We start from the raw sequence: 19,324 nt of genomic DNA, 5'->3' as shown, positions 1-19,324 counted from the left end.
TAATAACTAGTGCTGGGTGAAACCATTGGTTCATCTAGCCCAGTACCAACTGGGAGCAGCTTTCAAAGGTTTGGGGCTGGGGATCTTTCCCAGCCCTACCTGGCATCATCCAGACTGGTCCCCTAAACACATAACAGTACTTTCCTGCGAACAGATTTCTTTGGGTAAATGGTCACATATTGATGTGGAAATGGGGTGGACTGAACTTAAGACTGGGCAAATTATTATTATTATTATTGTTATTATTTAAATTTTATTTATACTTTTCAGATATATACATTTCATATACATTTTACAATCATTTTGACATTTTAAAACTTGACTTCCTTTCCCCTCTTAAATTTATTTTTAATATCTACTGCATATCCAAATTATCTTACCTTACACATTTATTTATCTTCTTTAAATATATACTCTTATGTAACTGCAGGTTATTACAACAATCCTGCCAGTGTTTTTATCTGTTTACAATTTATCTGTAAATATTCAATAAACAATTTCATTCTTTTATAAAAAGTTTGTTATCTTGATTTCTTGTTCTACCGGCAAGTTTCGCCATTTCTGAATATTCCATAAGTTTTTGTATCCGTTCTTCTTCTTTATATTTTTGGGCAAGTAGCATTCTTGCCGGTGTGGTTGCATACATGAATAAGTTTCTATACAATTTAGGTAGCTCTATCCCTATAATTCCCAAGAGAAAGGCTTCTGGTGTTATTTATTTCATTTTATTTTTACAAACATCATTTTAGACATCCTTTTCATTTCATTGTATATCATTTCCCAGTAAGCCTTAACCTTACTACAAGACCACCTGGACAAATTATAAACAGGGAGAAAGCCAAATGGAAAGGTCCAGTCAACTCTAAATTTATGTGTGCCAATGAGCAAACTCCCTTTGCTGGAGATCTTGGTGTTGCATAGCTTTAAAAGGCATCCGAAGCACTTGTAAATGTTTCCAAAGCACACATCTCATCCACATTCCAATTACTGCCAGGGGTTTATGAGCGGCTCCTAAAAGTGTTTAAAAATCATTAGTTTGGTTGTATATCCTCACAGAAAGCAGGTCACCAAATGGTCCCTGTGACACATGACTTCGATTGCAAGGAGATGCCCATTTATCCACTGAAGGGGACACATTCTTAGGAAGGGTCTAATCCAGGGGTCGGCAAAGTTTTCGTGGCTTGGGCCGGTTCATGGTCCCACAGATGCTGCGGTGGGCCAGAGTACACACGCACGCATGCATGCGCAAACACTATTTTCGGCGCTCCTTCCAGCACAGAGGAGGCGTGCACACAGCACAGAGGAGACCAGCATCGTGGAAGGCGGTCCCCACTCTGCTCTGTGCCAGTTTAGTGCAGCGCACGGGAGCCAACCGAGCGGGCAGTGGGGGTCCCTGAGCAGGCAGCAGGGGTCCATGGGCCGCTTGTGGCCCATGGGCCTTAGGTTGCCGACCCCTGATCTAATCTGAATACAGGACAGGGATGACGACAATGACACGTATGGGAAATTGCATGTGAAAATGCATATCGTTGTAAAAATAATATACGGAAAGGCATCATATCAAGGGAAATAACTTGCGTAAAATCACATACAAAAGTATGTATAGTTCTATGACTGTGAGTTGTTTTAAAATGTTTTTTAACACTGTGCTGTGTCTTAGTTGTTGTAACCCGCCCTGGGTGAGGAGTTGGAAAATGCACACTAAATGCTTTTTCGTGATGGTGCTCTTTTTATGTTTACTCTTAAAAGATTGCAAAACCAGTACAGAACTGTGCTGATCGCAGATGGAACTGAAAGATATGCCTATGCGAAAGAGAAGAAAAGGTTGCAGGATCTGTACAAGCCTCCTTGTGAAGCCCATAAAATAGTGACTGTATTCTATAAAACATCTTCCCTAAAAGAAAAATCAAAGGAACTACTGTGCTTTGCTAAACGGGCGTCGCGTTTTTATAGGGGGCTGTGTGCTTGAATGCAACGCAAGCCCCAAATCATAGGCCAGAAAAAGAAAATATGCTAGTAAGCGTATTTTTAGAGAATCTGTAATTAGTACCTCGAGTCCCCAAAGGTGGCTCAGGCTGGCCTTGGCTTTAACTGAGAAAGCATATATATAACTGCTCCAGCTTTCACATTGATCTCAGAAGATACGCTCATCGTGTTCTACCAAGAGAACAAAGTAAGTGCATTCTGGTGGTGGGAGACCTGGAAGAGGTGCAGAGGTTGGAAACAAAATTAATGGAGGGTTTGGACCCCCTAACCTACAAGGAAAGGGTAAATTGTGTGGGGATGTTTTGTAGTATGGGGCACACAGAAATAGAGAGACAGCGCTGCTGGAGCAGACCAATGGTCCATCTAGTCCAGCATCTTCTTCTCACAGTGGCCAGGCAGATACCCCAATGAGAAACTGCAAGCAGGACCTAAGCACAAGAGCACTCCTGCTTCCTCTGGCTTCCAGCGACTGATATTTATAAGCATTACTGCCTCCAACCATGCATGGAGCATGCTGAGAGGCAGAGCATAGCCATCATAGCTAGTAACCATTGATAGCCTTACCCTCCATGAAACTGTCCAGTCTTCCTTTAAAGTCATCCTCTTTGGGGAGTGAGTTCTATAGCTTAACTATGCACTGCATGAAGAGGTTCTTTCTTTTATCTGTCTCAAATCTTCCAGCATTGCTGAATTCTAATGTTATGAGAGAGAGAGAGAGAGAGAGAGAGAGAGAGAGAGAGAGAGAGAGAGAGAGAGACTTTTCTTTATCCACTTTCTCCATACCATGTCTAAACTTCTATAAAGTCACCTATTTCTTGCCTTTTTAGGCTACTAAATACTAAATACTAAATACTACAACCGTTCCTCATAGAGCTGTTCTATTCCATCACATTAGGCATTTGAGTTGCTATTTTCTGAACCTCCATCTACTTCTGGGTACAGTGGTACCTCGGGTTACATACGCTTTAGGTTACAGAGTCCGCTAACCCAGAAATATTACCTCGGGTTAGGAACTTTGCTTCAGGATGAGAACAGAAATTGTGCAGTGACGGCACAGTGGCAGCAGGAGGCCCCATTAGCTAAAGTGGTGCTTCAGGTTAAGAACAGTTTCAGGTTAAGAACGGACCTCGAGAACAAATTAAGTTCTTAACCTGAGGTACCACTGTACTTGGTGATGTGGAGATAATCAGAGGAGGGATGTTGCTGTCATGATCTGCTTGTGGGCTTTGCACTCGTTGGCCACTGTTTTAAGAAAGGGTAATTGACTAGTTATTATTCTGATCCATCAGTGGTCTTCTTGTGTCTTTTGATGGGTCCGTCAGCAGTTCTTAGCCACGGCAGCTAAAGGGAGCCCACAAATTCAGAGCCAGCCTTCTTGTAAACATCAGGTGTCAGGGACATAGGAGAGAGGAAGGTTGTTGCCTTAATTCGTTGTGGGTTTCCTATGGACATCTAGTTGGGTATTGTGGGGAGGAGGATGCTGAACTGGATGAACCTGGGATCTGATCCAGCAGAACAATCCTTGGGTTACTTTGTGTTCTTAAATTGCCTAATGTGAATGATGATGATGATATTGTGAAAGTGAGTCCCCTGCATTAATGTCATTGAGAAAATCCTTGTTCGTTATCTGAAAAGCCTGTCTCTATTCATCCTTGATCTGCTGCTTTGAGCATGGCACCCATGGTCCCTTTACTTTCTTTCAGCTGTGTTGGGTACTGGGCATGCAGATAGACCTGAGATGAGTTTGGGCATTGGTAAAGTGACCACTGCTGTTGTGACATCACCAGCGACAAATTAGTGCAATGAAAAGCAGTGACATTTGATATCTTTCACACAGATCCTTGGGAGCAGCCTTTGCTCCTGAGGTCCAGAGATGATTGGAAGAGAAGCCAGGATCAAGGTGGGGCTCAAGACAGGATCATTGGAGGCATCACTTCCAGATGCCTTGGGACCAATGCAGGTTTCTTCTGTGTGTTCAGTGGGATCAGGGTTATGCATGGACAGCCTCGGTCCTGTATACCTGAAGGAGCAACTCCACCCCCATCGTTCAGCCCGGACACTGAGATCCACTGCCCAGGGCCTTCTGGTGGTTCCCTCATTGCAAGAAGTGAGGTTACAGGGAACCAGACAGAGGGCCTTCTCAGTAGTGGTGCCCGCCGTGTGGAACGCCCTCCCTTCAGATGTGAAGGAAATAAGCAGCTATCCTATCTTTAAAAGACACCTGAAGGCAGCCCTATTTAGGGAAGTTTTAATATTTAATGCTCTATTGTTTTTAACAATTGATTGGAAGCTGCCCAGAGTGGCTGGGGAAACTCAGCCAGATGGGCGGGGTATAAATAATAAATTATTATTATTATTATTATTATTATTATTATTATTATTATTATCATTATTATTATCATTATTATTATCATTATTATTATCATTATGGAGCCCCAAACCATTTCCCTTGCAGAGGTTTCTTGAAGGTGTGGAACAGTCAATTTCCTAATGCTTCAACAGTGTTGGTTCACAGCTTTGACCCTTTATCCCAAAATATTTCCTTCCAGTATCCCCAGCATTGCAGAATTATGGCCTTCTACAGCCACCATTGCAGGATCCAGCACAGCTTCCCAACTTCAGGGCCGTGTGTCAACCCAGGACCTCAGTGCTTTGCGATGAGACACTCAACATGCATCAATAACCACCCACCCTTTGCAGCAAGGTGCCCGGAACCCTGTGATCTGAAGTGCAAGATTCAGTGTCCCGAACCGTGCACCCCAAAATCCCCGGTGCCTGCTGAGGCCAAGTGTGCTGAGGTTTGCGACGCTGCATGCGCTGAGAAAAGTTCGTCCCCGCGCATGTCCCCAAGCACCAAACCCTGTCATGAGACCTGCAACACTAAAGATCCTCTGCAGCACCACCCTGAGAGATGCAACCCGTCGGGTCCTTTTCCAGGTCCTTTTCCAGGTCCGTTTCCTATGCTCGTGCAGTCAGGAATGCCCAAGCACCCCATGTCGTGTGGTCCAAAATTCGGAGCGCAACGCGGCTTCCCCTCCTCCTCCAGATGCTTCCCACCTCGTAATATGTACCAGTACACAGCTTCCAAAACCTATAAATCATGCTATGCTAAGTAGGGATCCATGCAGCCACTATCTGGAAGGAAACTCAACATCTTGATCTAAGCCCTTGTTTGCAAGTAGAATGGCCCGGGGTGGGTGGGGAATCGTTTTGTAGTAAGAGTGCATTAGAACACGACATCAGGCCCTGTAGTCTATCAGTTCTAATAGACATTCAGAGCTCTTTCCATACCCTCAAATTATGTAAGTTGTGTGCATTTGGTGGGGAAAGTGGCTTGTGGTAGCACACTCCACTCCTGACATATACCTAAACATTTATCGGTGTGGGAAGAACCGTGCATATGCAGGCTCTTCCATGCAACCCAGAATCATGATCCATGCAATCTTGAACCCTGGCCTTAGAATCTAGAACCCTGATCCACATGATCTGGAACTCTGGGAAAGCAGGTTCTCATTGACCTAGAGAGGGACCAGTATATTTCAAGCTCTTCAAATAGGGGTTCTACTCAGACTGTAAAATCAATGGGTGTATGTTGGAGGGGTGAGTCTGGCCTCTACCCAAACCACGTGTATTCAGCTTGAACATCTGGAAAGCCTTTAAGTTTTCTAATCAAATTCCTATTGTCTTTAGCTATATGGTAGAAAGGGGTAGAAATGTAGGTAGAAAGGGGAAAGTATTCTTCTAGTTTTATAATCGTAGCTACAGAAGCTTTTAACAACAAATCCTATGCATTCATTCATACACCCAAACACACTAAAACTATGGATGGGAGCGTTTTTTTGGTCAGAAAGGAAAGGAACAGCTTTGCTAGGTACAAAAATGAAGCTGTCATTCTATTCACATTTACCCGGGAGTAAGTCCCCATGGAACAGAGTGGAATTTATTTATGAGTAAAAATGCATAGCATTGTTCTGCTAATAGCTGTTTCTAAAGCATAGCATTTTTTAGATATAAAAATATGCCTCTCAAAGCTTTGCTCAAAGTTCTTCTCAAACCCTTGCCTGCCACCAGTTGCTTTGCCCAAAATGGATGCTAGTTTTGTTTACAGTCTCCTTCATATGGTCCAAAAATGGCTCCAGGACCTCCTTCTTCTTGGATCAGTTCCCATGTGGATTAAAATGCTATGTTGCCTTACAGCTTCCATTTGTTGGTTGATTTATTAAATACTTCTGCGTTGCTCCCTTTGTCCAAAAGGAGCAGTTATGATCATTTACAGGTCTTAACGGTTCAGGGCACAGAGGAGACTCAAAGCTGACTTTAGAGATCTCAAAGATCTCATGGCTGAAAACTTGCACCACTTAAAACAGTAATGACTTCCCCCAAATAATCCTGGGAAAGCATGTTCTCCAATAAATGAGAGCATGTGTTGCGGTGTGGGCCACCAGGCCAGGCCTCTTGTTGCCAGGCAGGTTAATAGTTGTTGCCTGGCATCATTATTGGGTAACCGGGTTGCTGGGGCAAATTGTATGTTGCAAATTGGGTGGGTGGGACCATAGTCTTTAAATATTGGGGCACTCTGGTTTCTCTTTCTCTTTGCAGAGTGCATCGGATCACCCGCCCGCCCGCCCTCTTTTCCGGTTGACCTTGCTTTGCCTGTCATGGGGTCGTCTGCCTTGGAGCAGGGGCCTAGTAGGAATTTTGCCATTTGGTGATTGGCTGTGCCATTTGGTTTTTGCCTACTACTCAGCAATTCGTCACAACTTGTAAGGTTGTGGTTAGGCATTGGTTATAATATGCTGGTGGTGGAGGGGTCAGGTTAGGCCGTGCCTGCCCCTCCCGTTGCGCTGAAGGGAATTCCGTTAAAGGAATCCTGGGGCTTGCCATGATTTCGTCCAATCCCTGTCATGGGACCAGGGCCGCCCAATCCCTGTCATGGGAATCCTTGTCATAGGACCGGGCCGGCAAGCTTTCGGGGAGTTGCTGGGGTGAGCAGCGTGGGTCCGACGCTTAGCTCAAATGATCCCCAAGTTAGACTTTCCCTTCTACTGGCTACCGATCGGACCTCGGGATGTCAGTTCTGTCCCAGGCGGGGGGACAGATAGTCATAACCAATGTCTAAACAACCACTCACTGATTTTGTATTTAATAAAGTTGTGGCCAAAATAGTGCCCAAAAACCAAAACTAAATTACGTGTTATGTGTGAAGTTATTTGAGGGGTGGCCTGGGGACCTACACACGCAACTGTCATTTGTTAAGGGTACTGAGAGCTGTTATGAAATCCCTGTTCCCTTCATAGAGCTACAATTTTCAGAGTGGCTTAGCAGTTGACACCTCTTCCCATGGAACTTCAGATTGCTTACACAGGGTGTAAAGCACATGGCTTCAGGGTTTTATTTTAAGTGTGGGGTGCCTGGTGGGGATTTGTGCAACTGGAAAACATGCTTTTAACAAACCCTGAGCCCAAAGGCCACACCTGGTCCAGGGATGTTGGGAGTTGTAGTCTGAGAATGTTCTTGGACTCCAGATCCCCCTAGCCAGTGTTGGCCAATGGTCAAGGATGATGTGAGTTCAGGCCCAGAAACGTCTTGGAGGAACGGAGATTTCCTATTCCTGCTGCAGAGGAGTATTTCAGAAGTGCTGATCTCTGTGCTGGAGCCTGAGTCTTGGGATCCTTAGCTCAGGGGTGAAGAGCTTGTTGCCCAACAGAGGATGTTGGACTCAGCATCCAGCATGGCCAGTGGTCAGGGATGTAATGGAACCAGCTGCAAAGCAGGGATTGCACACATTGGTTAAATGTTTTGTTGATTTATTTTTAAGAGTTTTTATTTGCTACAACAGGGATGAGGGTGGCGCTGTGGTCACAGCCACTGAGCCTCTTGGGCTTGCCGATCGAAAGGTCGGCGGTTTGAATCCCTGCGACAGGGTAAGCTCCTGTTGCTCGGTCCCATGTCCTGCCAACCTAGCAGTTTGAAAGCACATCAAAGTGCAAGTAGATAAATAGGTATCGCTGCGTCGGAAAGTTAAATGGCATTTCCATGCGCTGCTCTGGTTTCGCCAGAAGCGGCTTAGTCATGTTGGCCACATGACCCAGAAAAACTGTCTGCGGACAAACACTGGTTCCCTCGGCCTGTAAAGTGAGATGAGCACCGCAACCCCAGAGTCATCTGAAACTGGACTTAACTGCCAGGGGTCCTTTACCTTTACCTTTTTTTATTTGCTACAACATTGTTGTTTTTAAAAATACATTTTCTAATTTAAAATAATAGTTTACAGTCTAATAGACACAGTACAAAAGAGGGTGAGGGGAATAAAATAATCCAAGTAAAATATTATTATATATCAGCCCTTTCTGTACTGGTTGGATACCAACGATTATTTAATTGTGCGTCCCCCATTGCAACACTGCTAGCTGCTGTTCTTTTTGTTACACCCTGAGTTTTCAGCCCTCGCAATCAGGTTTCGTTGCCAAGAGGGTGGAGTATAATGAATGTAGGGGTGTTTGCATATAGGATCTATTCAGATGTGTGTATGCAGAGTCAGAACTTTGTACAACTTAGGGCTCAACACATTGGATCAGGAGAGCCCTACTGGATCAAGCCAAAGGGGATCTAGTGACCAGCATCAGCCTACCAGATTCCTTAAGAAAGCACATAAGCAGAGCACAACGTCAACAGACATCCTCTTTGCCTACCCCCAACATCAAAGATATGCTCTCTCCACGAATGGAGATTCTGTTCCTACCATGGCTAATAAGGACAAGAACCATATACAATTTGGAAGGATTTGACAGAAGATATGGGTGGCACTCAGTGCCGGATTTACATATAAGCTAAACAAGCTATAGCTAAGAAACCTACTCTTTTGTCCCCGTCCCCCCCCCCAAAAAAGAGGGGGAAAACTGGTTGTACATTTCCAAAATATAAGATGAAAAACAAATAAAATAAAACCTACATACAGCAACAGTGTTTTGTGTTGTGTAGGCTCCTATTTGTTATGTGCAAATAAATGGCTTTAGATACCTGTTAGGTCCATAAATTACCATATAGCATATATTCAACACAAAAAACAGTGGCAATTTATTGTTGACAAAGGACAGCTAGACATATAAAGGGTCCCATTACATTCAGCAGCTTAGGGCTTCATCAAACCTAAATCCAGCACTGGTGGCACTCATATCTGTCGTATGACAAAGACAAAGTTCATAAACATTTTCTTAATCATTAGATAAGGAGTTTGTTGGGTGTGTGTGTGGAGGAGGAATCAAAACCTCCTGAAATACAAAACCCTGCTATGACCGATAGAGGCTTGTGCACATAAAGGAACAAATATGCAATCTAAATGGGCTTTATACAGAGACATATGGAGTTTCCATGAAAATGAATGTAAGCTTTAAAATATATGACAAAATACAAAACCTAGTAGGCAACCAGTTTCAAAATCATCGATCAAATGCAATCTATAAAAAGGATTTAAAGAACAGATTCACTGAGCAAAGGTCAAATTTTGAAGCTGGTTTATGTGAAAGTGATGCGAAATGAATTTCTATAATGTATAAATTGTTGCTACCATAGGAAACAAAGGGTGAGATGGTCAAAACAGCAATGATTAAGTGGGCAAAGGATGTTGGAAACAAGGATGGTCCTTCTGATGTCGTTGAATTACATTACTCATCATCCCCAGCCAAAGTGACCAATTTTGGGAGTCCACCAACATTTGGAGTGCCGCAGGTTCCGCAACCCTGAACAAGAAGTTCCAAGTGAGAACAAACACTGCCCTCTTGTGGTTAGTTTTTTGGGGAAAGACAGGAGCCATTCTCTTCTGGACTGGACATATTTAAGTAGTGCCCATCTTTCCAAGCCACAAGAAATCCTCAGTACCAGACTATTCAAATTGATTTTAAGCATTTGAGAAATGTATCTCAGAACCAAAATATAGAAATATCACCTGTAGGTACAAAAAAATGTTGCTTGTTATAGTTAGGTGATAAACAATTGCCCAGTGCCATTATTCCAGATTTGATCTAATTAATCATATGGCTTGATATTCTACCTAAAGTATTAGTTATTTTTATTAATTTGAGTATTGGTGCTGCAGGTGTACTAATAAACAGTAAAAAAAAAAATATCATTGATGTATAAAACTAATTTAAATTCTGCTTGCTTGTGACCATAAGCAAATTTCTGCCAACGTGGTGTAGTGGTTAAGAGCGATAGACTTGTAATCTGGTGAACCGGGTTCGCTTCCCTGCTCCTCCGCATGCAGCTGCTGGGTGACCTTGGGCCAGTCACACTTCTCTGAAGACTCTCAGCCCCACGCACCTCACAGAGTGTCTGTTGTGTGGGAGGAAGGGAAAGGAGATTGCGAGCCGCTTTGAGACTCCTTCGGGTAGTGATAAAGCGGGATATTAAATTCAAACTCTTCTTCTTCTTCTACATAAGAACATAAGAAGATTCTGCTGGATCCTCTCAATGGCCCCTTCAGTCCAGAATCCTGTTCTCACAGTGGCCAATCAGATATTTATTTTATTTAATTATTTATTGAATTTATATACCGCCCTATACCTGGAGGTCTCAGGGTGGTTCACAGAAAAGATCACAATATATAAAACCAAAATAAAAACAATACCCCCCCACCCAAAGAGCCACATTTTAAAAAGGTATAGGATGTCAACTAGGTCAACCAAAGGCCTGGTTAAAAAGGAACGTTTTTGCCTGACGCCTAAAGGTGTATAATGAAGGAGCCAGGGGAACTTCCCTGAGGAGAACATCCCACAGATGGGGAGCCACTGCAGAGAAGGCCCTGTTCTCGAGTTGCCACCCTCTGGACCTCTCAAGGAGGAGACACATGAAGAAGGGCCTCAGAAGATGATCTCAAGGTCTTGGTAGGTTCATATGGAAAGAGGCAGTCCTTGAGGTATTGCGGTCCTGAGCCGTTTAAGGCTTTATAGGTCAAAACCAGCACTTGGGATTGGGCCCAGAAACTAATTGGTAGCCAGTGCAGTTGGAGCAGGATCAGTGCAATATGCTCAAACCGTCTTGCTCCGGTGAGCAACCTAGCCGCTGAATTCTGCACCAGTTGAAGTTTCTGAACCATCTTCAGAGGCAGCCCTATGTAAAATGCATTGCAGTAATCTAACCTTGAGGTTGCCAGAACATAGACAACAATAGTGGACATGGGTAGTAGATACCCATGGAAAACACACCAACAGGATTCAAGCACAAGAGCAACTCCCCCCCCCCCGCAGTTTCCAGTAACTGGAATTCAGAAGCTTTGCTGAATTTTGTCTGATAAGCATTTGCCAATGGTTTCAAACACAAATCAGACATTGGATTCCAGCAGAAAACAAGCACAGCTCTTATTATGGCTTCTTCCTGCTTCTACCCCTCTCTCACATACTTTGCTCTCCCTTTGTCTTACTCTCCACCAGCCAGGTGTATGGGAGGGGGGGTACCCATGAGGAGGGCCCACCCATTTGCCCTCTGGCACAAGGCTTTGCTATACTAATGAGCATGCTGTGACCCATCACATCACCAATAAGCTGGTCTAGATACTTCAACAATTGAATCCCCCCAACTCAGAAGGCTAGATATAGATGATATTGGTAGATATTGATTCAGGTAGGTAGCCGTGTTGGTCTGACACAGTCGAAATAATAAACAAACATCAAACAAACAAACAAATAAATTGTCCGGTAGCACCTTATAGACCAACTAAGTTTGTTCTGGTATAATTCCAAACTGTTGTCTTATGGAATCTCTCCTTCCGATATACTTAATTTAGATCTAATTACAGCTAAAAAGGTCATCAAACAAAGATTGGAGGAGGTTGATTTGCAACAAAATCTTACTACAGGTGGAGGTACATGTTCCCCGATAAATCAGGGCATTACATCTATGTCCCAGATACCTCGATATCTGTCTACCTTATCGGCTGCGTCGCATAGATTCGCATTTGTTAGAGCCAGATTTAATGTGTTCCCCCAAATGTGCTGAGCAATAGATTTTCTAACGGTAAAACCTCTGTTTTATGCGCATGTGACAACAAATCAATAGAATCCCTTTATCATATCTTGTTTAATTGCCCCTTATACATTGTTCCCCAATCAAGGATTCTGAGTTCAATCATTCTGGGAATTGTTGCTAAACCACCTGAATTACATCTAGCTTATCTACTCCAGGACATTGACTCTTATAGAACATTACAGGTTGCCAGATTCCTGATTTCAGTTCTTTCATATAGAAGACTTCATGGAATGCTGCATGACTACTAAAAATCTGGTAAACTCTATGCACCATCTTTATCTTCAAGGCCATAATACGGTACATCTAGAGATTGTAAGTAGTGTGATGGAGATTATGCGTTGAAATATTTTAGTTGATATTTTAGATTGTAAAATGCTATTTTATCTATTGATTTGTTTTACCTTGTGGGCTTATAGCCGAATAAAGTATTATCTATCTATCTATCTATCTATCTATCTATCTATCTATCTATCTGTTCTGGTATAAGCTTCTGTGTGCATGCACCCACACGAAAGCTTATATCAGAACAAACTTAGTTGGTCTATAACAGGGATGTCCAACAGGTGAACTGCAAGGTTTTGGTAGATCATGGTTGATCTCTGGCTCCCTTTCCCTAGCGTCGCTAAAACTGACTAAAACTAACCCCTCGCCCTGCCCTCCATTGTTGTTTGATCTCTGTGCTGCTGTTTTCATCCACAGCGATCTTTTTGTGAAGGGCTTTCCTTTCCTCAAAAAAGCTCAGCCACTTTGAGCTGAACCCCCCAGAAATGGGAGTAGATCACTGCCAGTTTTTAATTCTGAAAGTAGATTGCAGCCTCGTGAGAGCTGGCCACCCCTGGTCTATAAGGTGCTACTGGACATTTTTTTTATAGATAGATATAGCAGTGCTTTTTTTCTTTAAAAAATGTTTAGGGGTACTCTCATTTTGACTCAAGAAAACCACCATTTTATAGTTCAAATCGGGGGAAATAAATACAGTATATGGAAAAAAGTACAAAGAACATGCCTTACCTCATATTACACAGTTGACAGCTCACAGTAACCTCCACATTGGCACAAGGCTGTGTGCACTAACATCTTCCCGATTCCTCTGTAAAACACCACACATCCACATTCCACACTGCTTCACACATTAAACGCTAGCTTCTGTCTGAGACTCAGGAAATGAGGCCACCATTGGGGGTAGCAGCAGAACTGATGATTCACTGTGCTAAAGAAGAAACAAAAAAATGTTTGGTGTATGCGTACCCCTGCGTACCCCCAGGAAAAAAAGTACTGGATATAGATACAGTAAATATAGTTACAGATATGTGACAAAACTGTATACAAAGATCTGTGTTTAGGAGAAATTTGTGATAAAATGTTGATTAATTTTTCATGAGGACTTTTTTTTGAAATGCAGACTAGTGTTGAAATGTAGATGACTTAATTTAAGCATGGAAAACTGAGGAACTTGTCAGAAACTGAAATTGACATATCCCTGCTGCCCTGCCTGCTCTCCAAGGCATTGCAGAACAGCGGATCAGCACTCCTAAAATGAGGAAATCTGTTCTCTTTGGGAGGAGTATGAAAAGGGAACATATTAATGCAAGTCACGGAGGTGCTGAGGCAGGGAATGAACGTTGGGTGGGTGGGGACCAGCCCTGATGATAGGGAAGGGAGTTGACCTTTGTGAGCTTATCACTTGGCAATTAGTGTAAGGAAAGTCACCACCCATCTGGTTCTCATTTCTGGCTTAGGTGAGAGTCTGGGGTGGGCCCCCTTTTGCTGGGCGAGTTCCATAATAATCCCAATCTACTCCCTTTTCTTACAGCTGTGTTTACCAAAATACTTGAGAACACTTTTTATAAAAAAACAACACAACAATCTTTATTAAACATATTTCACAAAATTATACGACAATATACTACATTACAATTTGTATCCCATCCCATATAGCAAAAAATTTAAAATGCAAGAAATTTTAAAAAGACCTAAAATAGACTTCCAATTGTTCTCAAAAAAACTAAATTACACTTGTTATATTACACAGTATCATATTATCATATTATCTTCTTAAGTCTTTTGGCAAAAGAAAAAAAGAGAGAGAAATTAAATAGAAATTTACATTAAATTATCTTTACATTGCAAGACTCATTCAAGATCTGCCAGGAGGTTTTTGCTGTCATAGTAATTTTTCAGATATTCCTTGAATATAATCCATTCTTGGTTTACTTTTTGTGTTGAATACCCTCTTACCTTCCCTGTCATTTTTTACCCTTTGCAGATATTCTAACAGTTTAACCTGCCATTCTTGATTTTGTAGGTGTAATTTCATTTTTCCAATACGTTGCTTAGGTGAGCATCAGAGTATGGGATGGGCCTCCTTTTGCTGGGTGATTTCCATAATCAGCCCAACCTACTCCCTTTTCTTACAGGTGTGTTTACCAAATTACTTGAGAACACATTTTTGCATTATCAGCAAAGCAAGTACCACCACACAAAGACCTGGCTCTGAGACTTCTTTCAAAAACTCCAGAGACCAGCTCTGTCCAGCTCTGAAGCCCAGAGCCTTCTCCGAATCCTGTGAATGGTTTGGAGTCCAGGGTACCTCCAGGCTAGGGAAAAGAAGGATCTGTCAATTCTGTCAATTCTCATTTTTCCAATCTTCAATTCAGTTCTGAAGCTATTTGAGATTTAATTGTTAATCCTCGTGAAAATTCACCAGCAAATTTCACATAATAAACATACTTAAACTAAGGTTACCAGATTTTTTTTCAGTGAATCCGGGGACATTTTTCAGCTTCAGTAGGAATGATAGGATTTTGTCAGGGGATTGATTTGTAAATCCTGGAACTGTCCCCAGGAAACGTCTGGTAACGTTAACTTAAACATACATAAACATTTCTGAAAAGATGGGTTGGTTGGAGAACTCCGCTGCAAAATTTGAAAAATTGGGCCATTTGGAGGAAGATTGTATTTTGGTTCTCATGTTGTTGTGGAAAATGCAAATTTAATAGCTCATCTTTAGACATGATCTGAATTGAATTTCTCACCAAACCCTACTGCAGACTGTGAGTATTTTTCAGGAGAGATCCAATCACAAACTGGGACTTTCATATTCTCCCCAACTGTGATTTCCAGCAACTGGTGCTCAGACACATTATGTCTTAGACTGTAGAGGCAGAGCACAGCCATTGTGGCTGGTAGTCAAGGGTAGCCTTATTTGAATTTGTCAAATCCTCTTTTAAAACCATTAAAGTTGCTGGCCATCACTCCCTCCTTCCATAGTTCAATATATGCAAATGACAGCAACACCTCTCCTGTGTTCTGGGAAATGATCCATAATGACTTGGGTGTGTGTGTGTGTGTTTAAAAGTACTTTCCAAACAACAACAACAAACAGAGTCCTTTTTGTTGGGGATAATTCAGACTGAAATTCCCAGGGGTCAAAAAAGGTTATTTATGCATGCCGCTACTGCAGCCCGTGTTCTGTTAGCCCCAAAATGGAAAACGAGCGAGGTCCCAACTAAAGAAGAATGGGAACTTAAGTTGACAGAATATGCACAGCTTGCAGACTTAATATGTAGAATAAGAGAACAAGAAGAACTTAACGTTTAAAGAAGATAGGAAAACGTTTATTGAATATATAGGAGGGAGTGTACAGCTGAAAACCCTGGCAGCTTTAAGATAAATTCAACAGTGTAAACAAGTTTTGATGAGTGCAATAATGGAATACTGAATGGTATAGTTTTTGTGAATATGCAGTGATTTATGATATGAAGCATGGAAAGAGAAGAAGGGAAGTCACTGATATCTTAAGGATGTAAAATGAGCATTTTAACTTGTAAAACAGAAAATTTAATGAAGCAACTTCCGAACTAGAGAGGAGGTGGAGTTGCGGGCTTCACGCCCCCTCCACGTGCATGGGGGCTGGCCCTCAACCTCCGCATGATTGAGGGAATCCCTGGTCGCGTCATTCCCTGGCCAACCAATCGGCTGGCCTGGGGGAGTGGCCTGGGCTATTTAGCTCTGGCGCAGCCGGGGATCTCCCTCTTTTGCCACTTCAGCTTCTCTGGTTTCCCACCCTCCGGCCCTTTAAGGTTTTCCTTTGACCTTGCTATGGACCTCGGTTGGTCGCCATTAAGGGGCCTGGTAGGATTTTTTCCACTTGGCAAATTGGCAACAGCCACTTGGTTTTTCGCCTACCTCGTAGCAAATCGCCACAACTTCCTCGGATTGGTAGTTAGGCATTGGTATTAGTATTGTTATGTAGATGGAAGAGGGGTGGAAGAGCCATCACCTGCCCCGCATATAGAAGGGTAGTCCAATAAAGGATTCCAGGGGGCGTGGTCCTGTCCGAAGCCTATGGAGGTGAGGGCCTAAGGCACGTTCAGGAGCGGTGACCCCGGGGGAGTTCCTAGTTGATGTGCATCAGCAGGACTCCCCCTACTGGTGGTTAACCCTTCCCAGACTTCAAGCAATCAGGCTGAAGCCAGATAATCAGTTAGGACCAATGCCTAAGCCAATACCACTCATCACCTGTAACCAATAAAGTTGTGGCCATTTTTTGCCCATTAACCTAAATAATTGTGTCATGTGTCTTTATTTACACCGGGGGAAGGCGGGAACTCGCCACAATATATAATAAATTTCTGTGCCCTCAAATTTTGGGCTCACCCAGGGCACCATATTATGAAAGATTAGCAAGTCTACCCCTGACAGGTGCTTGTCAAATAAATTTGCAGACATATATACTGTGTATCTACGGGTACCCTACTCCTAAGTTTGCATAAATAACTCCCTTATTTTTGGATAGCCCTTTCTTGCTTCCAAAATGATTGGCACTCATCCATCAGAGCGCACTATTATGGGACTGTATGTGTTTAAGGCTTACCTAGCGCCGCCACCATCACCTTGAGAGAAACAGGTGAGCGTCCACTCTGATTTATTCACTGAGAGATCAGACAACATTCACTGTTTAATCAGCATTCATCGTCATTTGTTTGCATGAAGGTGAAACTGCATTTGCATCAAGCAAGCATCTCCCCACATGTTCTGGGGCATTTCCCTATCATTTCCCTGATAGCAAGAAGTCACTGTCTGTTGGGGAAGCAGGTTTGTTGTGAAAGATGCCTAATTATCCATTATAATGGTGTAACCTGAATCTGCCGACACTTGTGATTGAAAACCACCTGGAAATAGGGACAGACTGGAAGCTCCCTGATTTGACTGGTGGCAGCTGACCTGATTTATTTCTCAACACTGCAAACCACATCTCTGTAGCCCATTTAACAGCAGGAAATAATAGGCAGCAGTATAATAATGATAGTAATCAACCAAATCCGAAAGGCGAGACTTCGTTATTGGAGACACATCCCTGTCCCTGGTTCTCCTCTTTAAGCTCTGTAAACACATTCAGTAAACAAATGGAAATATTTAAGCCCCTGAATCTCAAGTGGTCCCATTTTTTTTAGGTCGGTTTCTGAATAATTCTATAAAATCTATCATCTGTCTATCATCTATCTATCTATCTATCTATCTATCTATCTATCTATCTGTCTGTCTGTCTGTCTGTCTGTCTATCATCTATCTATCTATCTATCTATCATCTATCTATCTATCTGTCATCTATCATCTATCTATCTATCATCTATCATCTATCATCTGTCTATCATCTGTCTGTCTGTCTGTCTGTCTATCTATCATCTATCTATATCTATCATCTATCATCTATCTATCTATCATCTATCATCTATCTATATCTATCTATCTATCTATCTATCTATCTATCTATCTATCATCTATCTATCTATCTATCTATCTATCTATCTTTTTATCTGTCTATCTGTCTATCTATCTATCATCTACCATATTGACCCGAATATAAACCACTCCCTTAAAATTGGAGAGAAAAAGAAAAAAGTCAGTTAGATTCAGGGAATAAAATAGTGATTTTATTTTAACATTTAACATATAAGCCTTTGATCTTGCAAACCTGCAAAAGTTACAGTACCTACAATTGCTAAATTTGTGTGTGTTCCCAGTGGCGTAGCGTGGGTTGTCAGCACCCGGGGCAAGGCAAGTAATTTGCACCCCCTAACCCGTGGATTTACGCCCCCTAACCCTAACCCCCAGATGTTGCGCCCGGTGCGGCTGGGCCCCCCTGCACCCCCCACGCTACGCCACTGTGTGTTCCATTTTACTGTATGCCTGTTTCAGCAACGATATTGTAAAAGCCAATTTTTGTAAGGCTGCGAATTTAAGCTCCATTTTAACTTTTCGCGATTGGAATGGGGGGGGGGAGTGCAAACCACGTTTCCTTCTCCTGCCCGATCCCCTCCCAGTCACACTCACTCCTCCCTCCCCTTGCAAGGATGGCGAGACGGTGGCTGAGTGAGCGCGCTTCTCTGCTGCAGCGACGTGGACGGCCCAGCTCACTCCACCTGTCTCTGCCTGGACGAGGACCCCTGCCTGCCTCCATGCCACCCCCATCGTGCCCGGTTGCCCAAGCCCACACCATGATCCTGCCGGGGGAGCCGATGCCCAGCCATGCACAAGGGCGGGAGCAGCCTTTCCTAAAAAAGGTCAACAACTTTGGGGGCCCCCCTTAAAAAAGTCGACAACTCTGGGAAACGAGGGGTTGCCTGAAGGATCTTTGCACCATGGTGCCAGATATGCTTAAGACGGCCCTGGTGGGGCGGAGGCAGTGTCTCCTTCTTCCTCTACCCCCAGCCATCCGGGCTTAAAAAATACCCCACAATTAAACATTAACTCTGGCCCCAAATTGATTCTGTCCCAAATACAAGGGAGGAGGTAAACGAGTTAGCCAGTGAAAAGCAGGGAGGGGCCAGAATTTTCAGAGCTAAGGAAGGGAAATGTGACCAGCAGGCTGAGAAAGAACATGATGCCTTTGCACATTTCACCACCAGGGGACAGCAGCAGCCTGTCATTTTAGAGTACTGCCTCATCACCACATCCCTTGTCATGTTGTCAGGACTTCACGAAGCAAAGCAGCCAAGAGGATTCTGCCATCTGGTGGCCTGAGATAGAGTTGCTTCCTCTGGACAATATCACTATCTTATTGATGATTACAGAACCAAGATGGGAGACCTATCGGGGTGTGCACCCACCACATTTAGTTTGTTTTGTAGCTTGTAAAGCAGGCTGATTAAGCTCAGACTAATTTGGGAGCTGCTTCTTTTCAACTTGAGACTCCACTTCTTTTGCCCACACCACTGTTAAGAACATAAGAAGAGAAGAAGAGTTTGGATTTGATATCCCACTTTATCACTACCCTAAGGAGTCTCGAAGCGGCTAACATTCTCCTTTCCCT

At 43.1% G+C, this 19,324-nt stretch overlaps 1 long non-coding RNA gene across 1 annotated transcript; it reads right to left on the bottom strand.

Moving 5' to 3' along the window:
- Nucleotides 1-345: 345 nt before the first annotated feature.
- Nucleotides 346-17,507, bottom strand: LOC309330175. Its single transcript, XR_014151344.1, has 6 exons — nucleotides 16,886-17,507; nucleotides 13,021-13,219; nucleotides 9,109-9,163; nucleotides 2,551-2,679; nucleotides 2,051-2,199; nucleotides 346-1,011 (listed from the first exon to the last, which is right to left on the bottom strand). It is a non-coding gene; the product is annotated as an uncharacterized lncRNA (long non-coding RNA).
- Nucleotides 17,508-19,324: the final 1,817 nt, after the last annotated feature.

This window comes from Podarcis erhardii, assembly GCF_964252035.2.
Source record: "Podarcis erhardii genome assembly, chromosome: 15".
Classification (NCBI taxonomy): Eukaryota; Metazoa; Chordata; class Lepidosauria; order Squamata; family Lacertidae; genus Podarcis; species Podarcis erhardii.
Note: the sequence above shows the minus strand (reverse complement) of the source record. Positions and strands in the feature narration are given on the sequence as shown.